The sequence below is a fragment of the Neomonachus schauinslandi genome, chromosome 6 (genome assembly GCF_002201575.2).
Source record: "Neomonachus schauinslandi chromosome 6, ASM220157v2, whole genome shotgun sequence".
In the NCBI taxonomy this organism is placed as follows: Eukaryota; Metazoa; Chordata; class Mammalia; order Carnivora; family Phocidae; genus Neomonachus; species Neomonachus schauinslandi.
Genome location: NC_058408.1, coordinates 138,109,981 through 138,124,515, shown reverse-complemented (window position 1 = coordinate 138,124,515; position 14,535 = coordinate 138,109,981). Strand labels below are relative to the sequence as shown.

The 14,535-nt window shown below is 47.0% G+C and overlaps 1 pseudogene; it reads left to right on the top strand.

Moving 5' to 3' along the window:
* Nucleotides 1-10,847: 10,847 nt before the first annotated feature.
* On the top strand, nucleotides 10,848-10,979 carry LOC123325132 (annotated as a pseudogene).
* The last annotated feature ends 3,556 nt before the right edge of the window (nucleotides 10,980-14,535 follow it).

Genomic DNA, 14,535 nt, shown 5'->3' with positions numbered 1-14,535 from the left:
TTCCATAGAACCACAGTGCCCAACTCAGGTGGGTTTCTTTGAAAAGGCCCCTTCTCCTTGGGGTGGGGGGGACTTCCCCTCCAGAAGGCCTATGGGGTAACAGGGACATCTGTCTCTGATGCGGGGAGGGCTTTGTTATGGGAAGCAGCTCCATGACTAGTGGAGGTCATCCAACCCTGGTTATTTTGGTTCATTTGTCATTTTGTAGTGACAGTTTTCACTTTCCTCCAGGAATCTCCAGGGAGGTTTTACAACATTGTGACTAAAACTCAGTCATGTGCTGGTAGCTTCCCCAGACTAAAGATTTCCTTGCCCCAAAGCCAGAGGTGGCTCCGTCAATGGGGCAAAGTCTTATGTAAGCCATGTGACGGTAACCAGTGGTCTCTAATCTTCTACCCTCCTTCCTTTCAGTCCAGTGCTTCCTGGCTCACAGCCCCCTCCCACATTCAGGAACCATCTGGCATCCATGTCAGGGTTTCTGGAGGTTCCCGATGGGGCCTTGCATTCTGCTCACCAGGCCGGGCCTCAGAGAATTGTCAGATGTGGACTTCCTGTGCTCAGCAGCTTGCTTTCCTGGACCCCTCTCTTTTCTCGGCCTCTTTCTCTCTCTTCCACCCCAGTGTCAAATGCAGCTCCCGGTCCACAAGGCACCCTATCACAAGACTGTGGCACTTGGCCCACTTTGCCGCAGGCTCAGGAGTGATGGGCTGGAGCTCTAAGTGAATGTTATACAGTCCTGACCTGAGCCTGATCTTCCTCTTCAGGCCCTCAGGGTCTTGCTCTGCCCCTGGGTCCTCTAGTTCCCTGGAACTGGTCCTGTCATCACCCCAGCTCCTCTCCCACGTCCCCCACCCCCAGGCCACCCTCACCCTCCCTGGGTGGCCCTGAAGTCTTCCCATTCTGCGCACTTGATTTGCTGCAGTGCATTCTAAGCTCACTCTTCCTGGGAAGACTATGCCGAGGTGGCCTCTCCTCCCTCCACCAAATGGCCCACCAAACCCATGAGGATATTTTCATCCTCATGGATGAAAGAGAGAAGCAACTGTCTATAAGCAGAAAGGAATGATGCCCCTCTGGTATAAGGCCATGACTAATAATTTGGGAATTGGCTTTATTTCTCACTAAACTCAGCCTGCACTGTCCCCATCTGGGACTATGCAGGGTCTTTATTGCACCAGATTTAGGTTCAAATACGTGTCAAGTGCCAGACATTCTGGTGAGCACTACAGATACAAGAGTGGACAAGCCAGGCATGTCTCCAAACACGTGCCGCTGGTGAAGAAGGGCGCGTGGGGACCTGCCCAGAACCCTGGAATGTGCTCAGGCCCCTTGCTCCAGCCACATTCAGTTTCACCTCTGGGAATTCAGGTTGGACCACCAGGCGAGCTTGTGCCTTATGAGCTTGGAGACCACAGAGCTCAGAACATCCTTGAGGATGTTGGGGTCCCAGACGCCAAAGTGAAGTCTTGGAGTTACCACCCCAAGTTTACTCCAGCTCTGGCTCTGGCTCTGGCCAGAGCTGGGGACGTCCATTCACAGGGTGACAGCTACTGGAGCCCAGAGGGAGGTCAAGACTGGGGCCACAGAACACCTCCAGTGAATGCCAGTTTCTGCTTTGTGACCATACCCATGGTCACAGCTTGATCCCCTTGAAGTAGGGGTGGGGGGAAGCCACAAAAGCCAGGGATGGTATGATTGTGGCTCTCAGCAGTTGTGTCCTCATTTCTGTGGTCAAGCAGAGAGGCTGAGAACATGTTCTGAGAAGAATGATCCAGTAATGCTGGCTGAGTGCCAAGGGCAGAGAAGCAGGTTAAGATGGCCCCGGGAAGGAGAATCAGGCCCTTCCCCACTCCTGTGGAATGGGCTGCATGGGAAACCACTGGATGTATCCTACATTTCTGCTGTGCTTTCATTGCTATTTTAAAAAGGCATGAAAATAGAACCACTGGTTAGTGACCAAGAAGCCACCTACAACTTTAGTTGTGACCAACTTTGTGGTCCAGACTAGAACTCCTACAACTTTGACAGGCTCGTGCATCCCCTGGGGGCCTTGTTAAAATGTAAATTCTGATTCAGTGACTCCAGGGTGAAACCTGAGATCCTGCATTTCTGCCACTCCCCTGGGTGATGCTGAAGCTGCCGGCCTGTGGCCTATACTCTTTAAGTGGCAAGGCTTAATGATCTCCTGAGCTCCACTGACACCATGTCCACAATTCGGGGTCACCGTGAAAGGGACAAGGACAACAGGAGTGCCCCAGACAAGGCTGAGAGGCCTGTGTCCGTGACCAAGAGAGAAGCAGCTTTTCTCTTCCCTGCCCTCCTCCCATGGCTAGAGGTCACACTCCTGGAACTGGGTTTGAGCTGATGGTTTCTTCTCCCCCTTGGCAGACACCCTGCCTCCCTAGAATATTTTCATCTGTCAAGGATGGAGCCACTTCTCCAAGACCCTTTCCAGGTAGTAAGAAGAGCAGCTCTGGCTCCCAAGACAGAATCTGACTTGTTCGTGAACCAGATTTCTGTGGTCTTGGCTTGGGGAAGAATCAGTCTTCTCATATTCCAGAAGAGTAGATATGCTTTATGGTGGGCCGGCATTCTGCCTTGCGTATTCTTCACAACACATCTGCGAGGAGGTTTTCCTGCCCCCATTTACAGAGCAGGAAACGGAGGCTTGGAAAGAAATCAGGCAACACATCCAAGGTCATGCAGTTGACCATTTGCTGAGCTGCCACCAGAGACTTGCTCCTTCCAGCACAGTTAACTGGTTTTCAATGATGTATTCAAAAAGCTCAGGCTTTTCCTGGATTGCAGACACTTACATCCATTAGTTGTGACCCTGCTACCAAACAGGGTGACCTTAAATTACTATCGACAAGAGATGGGAAAGGGTCATTAAGTACCAAGCAACATTTATCACTTACACCAATGGATGTGCCCTAATGAATTTTTTTTATTTTCAAGGATAAAGAAAACAAAATATGTAAGCTTCCAGGCAAATTACTACAAATGAATATGTATCAGTGTGCCTTTAGATTTCTCTTCTATGACATGAAACAAAAGAATTGTTGGACAGCATTGACATAATTTTTAGGAGAAATGTTTATGAGCCAATAATTCCAACATTCAGCCAACTTAATGCTCGCAAAGATATGATCGATTCTAGACCTCAGAAAGTCAACTACCTGCCCTGCCCCCAAAAATTACCCAAAGAAGAATACCAGTCAATTAGCAGATGAAGTAAAACAAATGACTTAAGAATGGGGAAGACACGGTATAAGTATATGGTGTTATGTGACCAGTTAAATACAAGTAAATCTAAATAATTATTGCTAATGTAGCTATAAAACTTCATGTAAATATCAAAATAATTATTGAAAGAGAAGATATATATTATTAGTAATAATAATTTAAGCCCAAAATTTCCAATTAAATAAGCCAAAGCTGGAAATGGCTGAAAGAAGTAGAAAGTAAGCAATAATGTACTAAATGTCATGTCTTATATAAAAGAAAAACAACAGACGCTATTTCATTCTTGTCATTGATAATCAGAGAAAAATAAATTTAAATTAATATTAAACAGTAGCATAGTAAAGAAAGGATGTGCCATATTTTCCCCAAAAGTATTAGAAAAGGAAAAATAAAATAGATCAGAAAAGTATACCTCAAAGTATACATAGCTGTTATCCCTAAATAATGGAATTATGTGTGATTTCATTGTCTTCTTTTTACTTTTTTTCATTTTCCAAATTTCTGTAATAAACATGAACTATTTTATAATATACAAATGAAATCCCCAAATTTATTATGGGAACGATTTGCTTCTTAAAAAAAAAAAACAACTACATGTGCATCTAGTAAACCAGTTTTACACAGTCTAATACCAAATAACCATGCTAACTGGAATTTTCCTTTTTTGTTTATAGTCTCAGGAGGAAACTCATCTGTTTCTAAGTCTCAAATGTAGGAACGAATAATTGATATGCCTGGAACCTCCTATGAATATATCAGTGATCTTTGCTTTGTGAATAGCATCAGAAGAAGGGAAAACTCAATGACCTTACATTGAAAGGTGTGGTCTCTTAGCCCCCCAGGTAGAACCCTCTCCTCTTAGCACTTCATATTTAGTTCATTGAAAGTCATAATTTTTATCACCACTGCTACCGTCACCACCATCACTGTCACCGTCATCACCATCATCACCCTCACCACTACCAACACTACCCCCATCATCCTCACCATGACCATGACCATCATCATCATCATCACTACCACCACTACTACCATCATCCTCACCATAACCATCATCACCATCATCACCCCCATGACTACCACCACTACCACCATCATCCTCACCATAGCCATCATCACCATCATCACCCCCATGACTACCAACACTACCACCATCATCCTCACCATAACCATCATCACCATCATCACCCCCATCACTACCAACACTACCACCATCATCCTCACCATCATCATCATTATCATCACCACCACCACCACCATCATCATCCTCACCATCACCATCCTCACCATTACCACCACCACCATAATCACCATCATCATCATCATTTCTGCTTTTTATTGAGCACCTACCATGAGCCAGTCTCCATACCTAATATATTATGTGCACAATCTCATATTAATTCTCACTAGAACTCTATGAGGTAAGAATCCTTTCCCCATCTTATAGCCGAGGAGACAGGCTCAAAGTGGTTAAATTGCTTGTCTGATCATTGATGACTCAGCATGAATTACAATGATTTTAAAAAATTATAACCATTTTATTTTAATAATAAAATGATACCACGGATTTGGGAGATTAGAGAAAAGAAAGAAAACCATGCATCTCCTCTACTTCCAATTCCCCTTCTCTTGCTGTATTTTTCTCCATAGTGAATATTACCTTTTAACATACTATAGATTTTACTTATTTATTATTTTTTATTATCTGACTGTCCTCAGTAGAATGTCAGCTCCACGAAGACAACTTTTTGTTGGGCTTGTCCATTGTTATATCCTCACAGCTGGTGCATAGTAAGTGCTCATGAAATATTTGTTGAGTGGCAATATTGACATGAACAAAAACTGAGATTGGGGAGAGAGGCTGGCATGGGTAGGAGGAGAAGGTAGGATTGATCTAGAACATTTAGTCTGAGGAGCTGAGGCATGCTAGGGGGAGCTGTCCTTCAGGCAACAGTGTGACTATGTGTGACTGGAACTGAGGGGCCAGGTCCAGCCTGGGAGCCTGGCTTTGGGAGCTGTTCAGAGTGAGAGAGAGGGGGAGAGAGAGAGAGAGAGAGAGAAAGAGAGGCAGCTTGACAGCTTGAGAGTTTATGCTTTGAGGGCAGCAAGAACTCTGTGAGTACAGCAGTGGAGGGACAGGAGAAGAACTGGGAATGTTGGGTTTTGTAAATCAGGAGGAGGAAGTGTCAAGGAGTAGGTAGTCAAATGTGCCTTAAGGAGCAAAGATTTCAAGAAGAACTCGGAGGAGGCTTGTGTGTGAGATGAAGCCATCTGACTTGATGATTACAGATCATGGGTGTCTTTTCAGCAAGGACTCTCCATCAGACTGGCACCATCTGACATGGCGGCCACATGGACAGTTGGGCACTTGAAATGAGGCAAGCTCAAGTTGAGATGTGCTCCAAGTGCAAAAAAACACATTTAACCATGAAGTTTTAGAAAAGTTAGAGGGAAAAAAAAAGAATGCAATATGGCTTATTAATTTTTATATTGATCACATGTTGAAATGATATTTTCATTTCAAATATATCAGGTGAAAAAATAGTATGTATTAGGTCAAATAAAATATGTTACTAAAAGTAGTTTCAACTATTTTTTGTTTTTTTTACATTTTTTAGTATGATTACTAGATACTTTCCAACTACACATGTGGCTCACATCGTATTTTCTATTGGACACTATCAGGCTAGTCTGCAGGGTTTAAAATTCAGCAGCATGTATAAACTTGTCTTTCTTTTCTTTCCTTTCTTCCTTCCTTCCTTCCTTCCTTCCCTCTTCCTCCCTCCCTCCCTCCCTCTCCCTCCCTCCTCCTTCCCTTTTACAAACAAATGCCTTTTAGCAGCTACAGCATTTTCTGATGGACACTTGAGTGGTTGACCTCCCATTCTCAATAAAAATAGATGCTTTTTATAATATCAAATCATCAAATTGCTTTAACATTAAGTTGCCTGGAGCCATATTTAAGTCAGTGATACAGGGATATATAGTACATTATCTGTACTGAACTTAGCTTCTCTGGGAGAAAAAGAAATGACATAAATGAGGTTTCTCCTACACTAAGCAGCAAATAAGTGAAAGCCTTTGAAGAAACCACCTACATGAAGTCCTGGAATTGTAATTACCCAACCTCCAATTTGGCAAACAGAGGTTTTCTTACAATATAACCATCTCCCAAATAATGGTCCCTCCTGCTGGGAGGTAGTGAGCCTGTGGGTTGCATGGGTCCAAGACAAAGATGTACTGATTTGGACACTTGAACAGCTGCTTAAGAAGGAAATTCCCAATGTTCCTCTTGGCTGGGATCAGGAATTGTTCTTGGACGCTGTGAGGTCAGCCTTCAGCCTTTATGTATCTGCTGGTAGTGCAATGAATTTGCTTACTTCTTAGAAAAATAAAAGGACACAATACAATAAGTTGCTTCTACTCCCCTCTGGTTTCTATGGAAAAATATTAAATATTCAGTATTAAAGTCTAGTGCCTGTAGCTATGTGGACATCCTTCCTGGAGGGGATAGACGACTTTAGGGCTAAGAAAGGACCCATGAGGCAATCATTTCAGTAGACGAAGAAGTGGGCTCAGAGAGGTCTTTGGTCCCATGATGGCTGGCTTACCTCATCTGTCAGCAGCAGAGTCGCAAGGAGACCTCCCGTCCATCTTGCCACCTGCTTCCCATGGCTTGCCTCTCCTGTGTCCCCGACCTCCCCTTCCTCGGGAAACTCTGGGACCAGAGCTGGGACCAGAGATGCCAAGAAGCTCCTATACCTTAGGGTGGCTCTCTTCACCAGTGATCTTTTTTTTTTCTTTAAATAAATGAAAGAAAAATGGTTCTTTCCTCAAATACTTATTTAGGAACTTGGGGTTTAAGTGAACACCTCTGGGAGCCATTAGCATTTTTAATCAAGGAGCAGCTAAAATAAAACCAAGATTAATTGATTCTTTCCTAGGTTTGCACAGCTGTAATCTTGGTCTAAGGGCAAAGAAGGAATTACAAAAAGTTCTGTGACCTCCTTTCTATAAAGGGGGAGAACCGTTTTGCCTCCAGAATCCTAGCTCGGAGGTAGGACTCATCTCAGGATTGACAATGTCACATTCCAAGTGAGCCAGAGTCCAGACGGAGGATTTCATAGGTGTGAACACCTGTGGCCATATCAGTATGCGCTGGGTTCCTCAGAAGCAGACCCTGAGCTGGAGATTCGTGTGCGCATGACTTATGAAAGGAGTCTTCCCCGGGACCTGGGGAAGCAGGACAAGGAGCGGGAGAAGCTGAGCGTACCTGTGTTCTCCTGGGAAGTCCCAGCCTCAGCCTGATCCTGAAGAGGAGCCCCATGATGTCAGTTCTCCCTTGGAGGGAGACCACACCTGGGGCAGGAGAGCTGGTCTTCCCTCCCTCCACACCAATCAGTCATTGGTCAAGGGCCGACCTGACCAAGTGAGTTCCCAGGTGGCCCCAGTTCTCTGCAAGTGTAGCCACACAGAGTAGTCTTCTGGAGCGAGTCGTGGGTGTGGGCCAGAAGCAGAGCACACAGGGCCAGGGGTTGGACGCATGAGCCAGGGAGGGAAATGGAAGGGGTCTTGGCGAGGGCCTGCCAGTCTGCTGTGCCCCAGCTTTGGCCTGAACAGAATCTCGATGTCATCTGAGATTCCACTTCTGTCTTCCAGCGTTTCTTCCCCAGACATCTGGGTTGGAGCGTATAATGGGCATTTTTCTGGTTGCCCAATAGCCATTCCCTCTTTCCTTTGATCACTGTAATTAAATTATTATTAGGCTATTGGGCAATACTAAACGAATAGTAACTTCAGGAAATGATTCTTAGTCTGTATCTTTTGGCAGAGATGACCGGCCCAGACTTCCTGGGCGAGCGTGTGCCCCGGGCCCAGGCAATCAGCACAGGCCTTTCCCTGCGGCCCCGGGACTGGTTGAGGGATGGAACCCCGGTCAGAGGTCGAATACAGGGAACGGGAATGCCTCTGGAAATTTTGAAGCAGGAAGGTATTTTATGCAGGGAAGCAGGTGCTCATGCAAGTCCCTGGAAAGGCTAGAGAAGCAGACTCTGGCTGGGTCTTCGGGAAAGACGCTTCTGCTCACCAGGGACCAAGTAAGGAGGTGGGGAGGGAGGAGCCCCCAGCCGCCAAACCATCGTATTCAAGAATGTACCCAGTTGTTACAATCCAGGCCTCAGAAGCTTCCCAGCCTCCGTGCAGCTCGAGACTGTCCACAGGGACAGCTGTCCTTGTCTGGGAGCCACAGCCGAGGCAGCAAGACCGGAGTAGTTCTGTCGCTGCTGCCTTCTGAATCTCACCCCAGGCCACCTGGGGGGAGGGGGCAGCCCATTTGCCTGGCTGAGCCGAGGCTGGGGAGACAGATTTTCAGGCTGCAGCCCTTGCAGCCCGGGGAAGCATTCCTAGAGCGGTTGGAATGGGCTCTGAGGGCCAGTTCCTCTGACCAGCGCCCCCCCGCAGGAAACAAGAGTCGGGGGGAAGAAAAGCTCTCTCTGTTTCCTGTGGGTTGTGAACATGAGAAGCATTGGTTTGGAGCTGCTGGAAGCTCTCTTGACATCAGGTAAGGTCCAAGAATGAAGCCAGTGCGTGGTGGAGATCCGAGGCCATCTGAGAGATCTAGAAAGCCCTGGTCTCCACGACACCTCTTCAAGGTCCACAGAGGTGACGCGACTTCTTCAAGGTCACACAACGGTGACCGGTGGCGCTGGATCTAGAACACTGGACACCCAGGGCAGGCTTTGTCCTGTCATGTGGTCCTGCACTCAGAGCCTGTCATCCCTTCCCTCTGCCCGGCAGCCTCCAGGGCTGCACAGGCCCCGTTTATTAAAGAAGCTGATGGGCCTGACCCTTCTAAGCCAGCAGAGCTGCTTGGAGATGGGCCCGAGCAGAAAAGCACTCAGAACACATTTTTGGGGCAGACGTGGTGGATCCTGGTGTGTATGAATAACTCATAACTGGAGCTGGGCTACTGAGAAGTGCAGAGCTGGCCTTGAAAACACCCTAGGGGTTCTCTGCAAGTGGCATGCGAAAATGTGGCCACACAGGTTCAGCTATTTTAAGCTTCGGAAACCAAGGGAGGTTAGGCGGGGTGAACTGGTGGGCTCTGAGGGCAGATGAGTTCCAGGCCAGCTTTCTCTGTGCCTCCAAGGTCACCTTGGGCCCCTCGCCTGTTACCAGTGACCTTGCTTTCCTCTTCCCTCTGGAAGGATGGGAAGGAAGGACCCTTATGACCTCAGCGGGGAGGATGCTGAAGGAGCGGGAGTGGGGCTGAGTCCCTGGTCTGGTGCACCTGTTAGACAGGAAGAGGGGTGAAGTTATTGTCTGCCAGATCTTGATTCCCTTACATTTATTTATTTGCATTGATTGTATTTAATCCTCACAATGACCCTTTGAGGTACACACAGCCGTTATCTTCATTTGTCACAGGAAGAAACAGAGGCTCAGAGCAAGTAAGGAGCTTACCCAAGGGCCTGAGGTGACACAGCAGAACTGGAATTTGAAACCAGGTGGATCTACATAATAATTACTATGCCCTGTGGCCTCAAATCCCAGAAATAACCATGGGTACTCCATATATGCGGCTTTCTATTCCTCCCAACGGCTCTGGGAGTTCTAGTTATAAACCCCATTTTTCAGGGGTGCCCTGGGTGACTCAGTGGGTTAAGCGTCCCCCTTGATTTTGGCTCAAGTTGTGATCGCGGGGTGGGGAGATTGAGCCTTGTGTTGGGCTCCACGTTCAGCAGAGTCTGCTTGCTTGAAGACTCTCCTTCCCTCTGCCCCCTGCCCTCCTCACACACACACTCTCTCTCAAAAAAAGAAAAATAAATAAATCTAAACCCCATTTTTCAGATGAGGAAGCCAGAGCTCAAAGAGCTTAAGAAATCTGCCCCAGGATGTACAGTCCTGTCCTTCTCCCTGCTGGCCCAGGTTCTTACCTTTCTCCCTTTAAGCGCAAAGACTTCTAGTGCCCTGAAGCAATTTCACAGGCTCTCATAGGACACTACAATTCCTCCTCATTTTACACTGAGGGTCTAACAGGTTGGGTGACTTACCCAAGGTCACACAGCTAATGGATGGATGGGTAAGAGCCCAGACTCTGGACCCTTCGCTGTGTGTAAGCACCCTCTTAGTTTCCAACTCCCCTTATAATTTCAGGGATGTTTTATCCACATTTCTAGCTAATCCTCATTTGGCAGTAGCTTCTGCCACTTTGGCTTCTAGTTTCTCTCTAAATTCACCTTATCCTCTGTCAAGGGGTTAGCGATCTGTGACTGCACAAAGAAATTGAATTAGGGCTTCTGTAATTATGATGGATACTTCTATAAGAAGACACCTTTTCAAAACAGGAACCCTCCCGTAATACAGTGTTGACACCTATAATCTTTTGCCACTGAGGTCCTGAGCACAGCTACACTAAAACCCAGGCAACCAAACTCCTCTAGGCTCCTCTCTGTATTTTCCTTGCAAACACCTGTGGGCTGGTAAAAGGGGCTCAGCTGAGGAGGAGGGGGGAGGGTAAGCAGTGGGAGAGAGAAAAAGCTTAGAATCTGGGAACCAATAGGCATTTGATGTGATTTGGCTTTTCTTAAGTATCTTAGACAATCCAGTGGCAGTATCGTAGCCAATGAAGTTTATCCGAGGCGAGATTATTGCTAATTAAAAAAATTTGTTTCTAATGGTGGTAAAGTACATGTTGTAGTTCTAAATAACAACTCTGGCAGAAAGCCACATTTTAATTCCTTGACTGACTCCTTTTCTGAAATCAACAAATATTTATCAAACTTCTCACCTTGGCCAAGTACTATAGAAACCAAGTGCTGGGGATCCAGAAATGAATCAAACTGGGCCGTGCTCTCCGGGAGCCCACGGTCTAGCGAGAGAGATGAAAACAGTCATGAGTAGCTCCAAAGCCGTGTGTAGGGTGCTGTGACGTGGGCAGGCCCGCTGTCAGGACAGAGTGCATGGCCATCGGCATCTCCTTGGGTGGGAAGCATGGGATGCTTGAGCTTCATGGAGTCCTGGGAGGCCGCCCAGGTGGGAGGGGGGAGCCTTTCAGGTAAAGACAATGGCTTATATAAAGGCCTGGAGCTGGATGAAGATACCTCGAGGACCCCAAGTGGTAGTGGCCCTGGGGAAGGTTGTTGGGGAACGAAAGATGAAGTTGAAGAGCTTGGCAGGTTTTGAAGAGGCCTGCATGTTACCGAGAGGAATTTAAATTGTCTCCTGGAGGCCATGAAGAGCTGTTGAAGAAGTTAAGCAGGAATGTGACGTGATAGGGTTTCTATTTTAGAAAGTCACTCTGGCTGCCCTTGGAGGATGGACAGAACGTTTGGTGAGACCAGCAATGGGGAAGCCATTTAGAGGAGGAGGATGATCAGAAAGAAAGATGATGACATGGCACCCAGTGTGCCCTAGGGACCAGAAGGTGGAGATAGAGAGGACACATGCTTGAGATATTTAAGCAGAAGAAGACAAAGGACTCAAGAATGAGGGCTAAATTTTTTAACTGGGTGTTTAGGTGGCAAACATGCTTAAAAAGGGGGGGGGTTTCTCTTAAGAAACTAAAAAAAAATTATGAATTATTGTGGTATATAGGAAATTAGGAAAATAGAGAAATGGAAAAAATGCCCAGTCATCCCATCATCATGGCACAACTCGTGTGCATATTTTAATTTATTTCCTTCCAGTATTTCCCCCTAGTATGTAGCCCTGAGTCCATTTCCTAGATGACACGTTTCCTTGAGCACTGGCCGATGAATGGGAAATGTATACTTCTACAAGCCTGGGGAAGACTCCCTTTTAGACCCACTGCTGGAGGCCCCCTCTTCACTTCTTATTTTGAGGGAGGCCAATTTTTCTGGCATCTCTAAGGGCCAGTCACTTTGATCTGGGACTTACTGGATCATGAGCGTTTTACAGTTTCATTTGTTCCATAGTTTGGTGCATCCAATTATTTGCTCCCTTCTACCTCCCCACTGGCCATAAAAATGATCAAGATGATGGAACGCCACATGCCTTTGTGTCCTGGAAAATTCAGCCTGAGATGCCAAGAAATGAGAGTGTTCGGAATAATCCTCGCTATGGCTTGTGAGGCCCATTTTTTGAAGTTGGTGGGGAGAGCATAGATGTTTCATTTAGCACCCTGGTGTTTTCACTGCCAGAATATTCTCTGAGCATAGCTCCGCTTCTAGCGTTGCTCCACAGGGTATGTCCAGCTTGGAAAATAAAAAGTAATTGATGAGAAGCTTACAGAGAAGTTGTCCTGGCTCTCTCCGGCTCTCGTGGGTCAGAACAATTTGCTATTGGCAAGCTCCGTGTTTTGCATAGGAATGGAGCGAAAGCTGCAGCCTTCTTTGGGGAAGGTATTATGCAGAATGTCAGCCGGCTTGGCTTTGCATGAAAGGCCAAGGGGACAAGCAGTCAGCGGCCTTATTCTGCATTATCAGGCTGAAAGGTGATCTTGGGCAAAGCAGACATTTGATGGAGAGAGGCAGGCCTGGCAGGGGAGGCAAATCGGCCTGCTAGCCCGGTGCGAAGATGTGCTTTCAATGGAGCGTTGGCAGAGAGGAGGCCACTGGCTTCATTCCTTGGGTTGTCCCTGCTCTTTGTGGCCACCAGGAGCCTTCCCTCCCCTGGGCGCCTCTGGGAGAAAATGCGGTGATCTATGAACCCAGGGTGGGAGGGAGCTTGAAAGTGGGAGCTAGATCGCGGAGAACTGGGAGAAGGCCGGGCCAAACGGCAGGGGCGGCACCACTTTTATCTCTCACATGTCCTTGTGCAGGGAGAACAGGATGGCATCCAACAGCATGTTCTCTGGGGTTTTGCCCAGGCTAGTTTTACATGACAATGACTGCCCTATGCTCTTCCATGGGGCTCTGGAAGGGCTCTGCAGGCCTCCAGTGGCCTGGCGGTGGAAGCGGAAACGGCTCCCTTTTGGACTTCAGGCCCAGCTTAGCAGCAGGCGAGGGACTCGGGCCTTGGGCTCCCCAGGAGGCTGGACAAGCATTTCTCCTGGCCGCTGCTGCACTTCTTCCAGAAGGGGGCTTTTCCTGGTCACAAGAGGGGTGGTCCAGGGCACAGCGGGGCACCGTCCTTGACTACTGGGCTCATTCATGCAGGCTGAAATGAAGGTTGGACTTTGCACTCCACATGGGTCACTGGGAGATTTTGCAAGACAGTGTGTCAGAGTGTCTGTGTGGTTTCCTGCGGGCCTTGCCCTTCACACTCTGTCCATGTGAAAATGCCCGGTGAGGCCAGAGACAGAAAGATGCCCGGGAGCCCAAGTAAGGCTGGACCCTGCTAGCAGGCGTGGAAGCTTAGTGGTCAGCAGAATGGCAAGCTGGTTTTGAAATTTACTGGGCTCTTTAAAAATAAAGAAAACCAAATGACTGTTTTTTGTTTTTTTTTTTTAAAGGAAACCACTGATAAAGGAATTGTGACATAAACAAAGAAAAATGTAAGCACTCTGTTCTTTTGAGAGCAATAAAGGCAGTGAACAGGGAAATGCCAGAAGCTGTGACCCAAAGTGTGCACTATTTTCGGATCCATTTCCATCTGCACACAAAGGGGAGATTCTTGTGTTCAAGTCACCTTCACCGAAAGGTATAACTCTGTGAAGGAAATGGGCTATAATTATAATTATTATTTTTTAGTTTGTTCTTTCAATCAAAATAGCTCATAAGTAGAGTATCCCAGTGCAACTTAATCTTATGTCAACACGTCCCCGGAGAGCCTGCCCCACGTTCACCTGGGGTACAGGCGTCTGGGTAAGAATCTCTCCATAAGGAAGTTGGTCTCTATTAATCCCATGGGACCTTCCACTTACACGGCTCCTAGGCTTTCTTTGTTTCAGTGTGTGGTTCCTGAAGGCAGAGACAGAACCAAATGGAACCTTCCTGACTCTTTTGGTAGCAAGTGACAGAAACCAAATTTGAACTACCTTATAAGCACACAAAAAAGGTGGGAAGAAAGGGGCTTGAAATTGATGAGGCCATGTAGCTGGGAGCAGCACAGGCAGAAATAGCAGATATCCACTACAATCTACCTTAGCACCCAGAGGGGACAGTAGCCTCAGCCTCTTCCATCCCCGCACCCCAAAGTACTACTGCTTCTCTCTTGCCACTGGGCCATGTCCCCTTCAGGAGCTCTTCTTTGATCTTAACTCACCTTTTCCTTTTGAGCATGTAGCATACATTCCACTGAAAATCCTGGTCTTTCTAATTCATATTCTAGGAAGACCAAGTCCCAGAAAATAGTTTTGGACTTGTAATAACCCAAGAACCCTGAATG